Source organism: Frankliniella occidentalis, unplaced genomic scaffold, assembly GCF_000697945.3.
Source record: "Frankliniella occidentalis isolate FOCC.00 unplaced genomic scaffold, Focc_3.1 Scaffold250, whole genome shotgun sequence".
Classification (NCBI taxonomy): Eukaryota; Metazoa; Arthropoda; class Insecta; order Thysanoptera; family Thripidae; genus Frankliniella; species Frankliniella occidentalis.
The window spans coordinates 35,628-38,930 of record NW_026267376.1 but is presented as its reverse complement, the minus strand read 5'-3'; the positions used below and the strand labels follow the sequence as shown (position 1 = coordinate 38,930).

Below are 3,303 nucleotides of genomic sequence, written 5' to 3'. Positions count from 1 at the left end.
GGGGCGGGGCGGGGTCCCTGTAGGGGCCCCCCGCCGCCGGAGCCCCGATGGAGCCCTCGCACGCTACCGGCGGCCGGGGCGAGGCGAGGCGCCGCTCAGGGGAGTGAAAAACGACTCGTGTCGGGGCAGCGGAGGCCGCCGCTGCACGGACCCGCACAGCGACACGCTGCCGTGGGAACCACAGCGGCCATATAGGCCGAGCAGACCCGGCGGCTGGGCGGCGGCGAGGTGGAGACGGGGGAAATTAACCGTGATCAGTGCTGTTGGCGGTTGGGAGGTGTGTCGTGGGGTTCGGGTCGGGTTCGACAAATAAACCGGCTCTTGAGTTTTGTATCGAGGGGAATGGAAGGAGCAGAGCGCATCGCGTTGCGCATGTGTGCACCCCCCGCTGTGCGCGGGACGGCCCGGCGAGCGAGAGAGCGCGCCGCGCGCCCGGAGTGCAGGCAGCCCATCGCGCGCGGTGAAGGGAGAGCGCGCCGGGCGGGCCGGCAACTCAACCTGCACCACGCAGGGGTGCCGGCCCTGCACGATCTAAAACGTGCACGCTCTTCACTTCTCTGAAGCGAGGCGGGATTGCCTACCCGCACCCCGGCCACAATTCTTCCCCGAAGTTTGCCATAGAGTCCTAGGAGGACTCTACTTTACCACTGCGGCCACATGCTATTGGATCGGGAACCCTACAGGATCACATCACATCCCGGCCCGGACACGCGAGACACGCGCGGCGTGGACCACGATAAGTCGGGGAGTGTCCTCGTCTGATCAGAACTTCTGCTCCCGGTGCCGCGTCTCCTGCACCCCCTTGCCCCCTCCCCGACCCGCATCCCGCCGCCGCCGCGCGCGCCCTTGCGGGCGGAAACGTAAATAAACAGTGGAAATCGGCGTCTTCTGCTCAATACCGGTACCGATAATTCCTATCCAAATTTATCATAGGATTCTAATTAGAATTTTAGGGTGGACAGCGTCGTTTTTTTTATATTCATCGAAAGGGATAGTGCTTGATGGTTTCCGGAAAATTAATTGTTCCGTTCCGGTAATTGTAGGAGGTTAGTTGTGCTCCTGGGGAGGGGCTCCATTTATGCACTTATTAGTTGTAAGATATTTTTGGAGGCAGAGTAAATGATGACCGTCATTTAAACTCGGCTCACTGTAAGTTTTGTTGGAGAGGTGTTGAATGGGTACACTCCTCCCTTTCATACAGTATGTTAAATATCGTAGTAGGTGATTTGCAAATGGGTGAACAAATTGCACATTTTAGATTGGACATACAACGCTGTCATGATGCAGTTTTGCTACCTGGGAATCATTACTCTGTATTTTTGTGAAACAGGTTGGGGTGCAGACTTTGATTGCCAACTGAGGGGTTTAGTGCTATTTGTGTAATTCCCTAAACAATCAAATAAATCAATGTGCGTTGCAGCTAATTTGCAGCTGGCCTATCAACTACTGTCCTAATAATTGTGGAAAAGGTATTTGGGATATGCGCACAGCCTACAGTATGTTCAGAGGGCTATGTTATGTTCACTAATAGTTGAGTCCAGTGCCAAATATTAGTTATTTGAAAGACCATGGTCATTTATGGGGGGAGAGGCATTGAAAAGTGTGTTATATTATTCTTATTATTTAATTATTTTTATTCGTAATGTAGATTAGAGAGCATTCCAAGTCGATATACATGATAGAATGTATATTATTTGAAGTTGGTGAAAGCATTGTTAAAAAAACTCTTCTATTGAGTAGGGCTCCTCCATTGCCAGTAAACGCCTCTTCAGTACAGCTTTAAGTCTTCTTTCATTAATTTTGATTTTCTTGATTTCCAGAGGGAGGTGGTTGAATAGTCCACTCCCAATATGAAATGGATTATTATTTTTCAAATTCACCACGGTATTTCTTTTTGCGGATTTCTTTTTTCCCTCAGAAAGAAATACTATTTCGAGAAAGAAATACTGTAGTGAATTGAGTTACCATAGTATAGTAAAATTATATATTATTAATAGCTGATAATTGATGAGTAATAAAAGCAAACATAGCGCTAAAAGTACCATTTAACATGGTTGCAGGAACACAGCCCGGAAACGTTCTTGACATGAGCAAAGAAGTCTACGGAGTCATTTAACCTGAAAGTATAGGTGAGTTGACATCACCCAAGGGCAACATGTTTTCCTTGCGCAGTAACTAACACTGGTCTAATTTGTCTCTGGTTCAGACTTTAGACTCTATGAGAAGTTCGCTTTGGTGAACATCAAAGGTCGGTTTTTTATGTTTTTTTGGTGACTTGTTTCTTGCAATAAATGGTTGGGATTGGTCCGACAGCATTCCCTTTCAATATCTCCGTCGAAACTTCACGCCGCCGGGCCATTTTAAGTGAGTTTCGCCTGTTTTCCTTGGACCGGCTCGCCTGCTAGGTAGGCAGCCCATTGTACGCTGCCCGCCAGATTCAAAAGACCACCCCTTAAAACTCAATTTTACGTAGACGGGGGTGGTTTCTGACGGAACCAAAAGTAGTTTTGAGGACCCCTGGTTCACCACCGCCGATTTCCGTCGAAATCTGGACCCATCAATTTTCGCTAAAAACACAAAGGCTATAGCCTTTGTAAATTTTGCCAAAAATGAAAAATTTGAAAATCGCTGAAAATGGTTGGGATGGGTCCGACAGCACTCCGTTTCAAGCTCTCCGTCGAAATTTCACGCCGCCGGGCCATTTTAAGTGACTTACGCCTGTTTTTCTTGGACCGGCTCGCCTGCTAGGTAGGCAGCCCATCGTACGCTGAGCGCCAGATTTAAAAGACCACCCTTAAAATTCAAGTTTCTCTGGAAACGGGTGGTTTCTAGCTGAACCAAATGTAGTTTTGTGGTCCCCTGGGCCACTTCTGTTGATTTGACTACTTTTCCGTCGAAATCCGGACCCATCAATTTTCGCTAAAAACACAAAGGCTATAGCCTTTGTTAATTTGGCCAAAAATGAAAAAAATAAAAATCCCTGGAAATGATTGGAATTGGTCTAGGAGAGTCGCCTTTGACCTCCTCTGTCGAAATTGCGTGCTTCCTGCCTCTTTTTCATCCTGTTTCTGCGACTAAAAAAATTGCGTCTTTGGTTTGTTGCAGGAAGATCGGCCTAGAGGTGCACCTGTCCTGGATCAGTCGTGCTGCCCATGGAATCATCAGATATAAGTTGAGTTGGCGTCACAGTGATTACAGCTGGTCCTGTTATTTTATTCTTTTGTAAAGTCTCTTTGAGTAAGCTTGAATGATTTTCTCTCTGGCACCAAACTTTGTTGGCCATTTAATGTCACTTTTCACGAC

General features: G+C 47.8%; 1 long non-coding RNA gene across 2 annotated transcripts; it reads left to right on the top strand.

Moving 5' to 3' along the window:
- Positions 1 to 808: 808 nt before the first annotated feature.
- LOC127750744 (uncharacterized) lies at positions 809 to 3,297 on the top strand. Of its 2 annotated transcripts, none has more exons than XR_008011829.1 (3): positions 809 to 901; positions 2,061 to 2,129; positions 3,106 to 3,297. It is a non-coding gene; the product is annotated as an uncharacterized LOC127750744 (long non-coding RNA). The 2 variants fall into 2 exon arrangements; XR_008011830.1 differs by lacking the exon at positions 809 to 901 and adding an exon at positions 909 to 1,046.
- Positions 3,298 to 3,303: the final 6 nt, after the last annotated feature.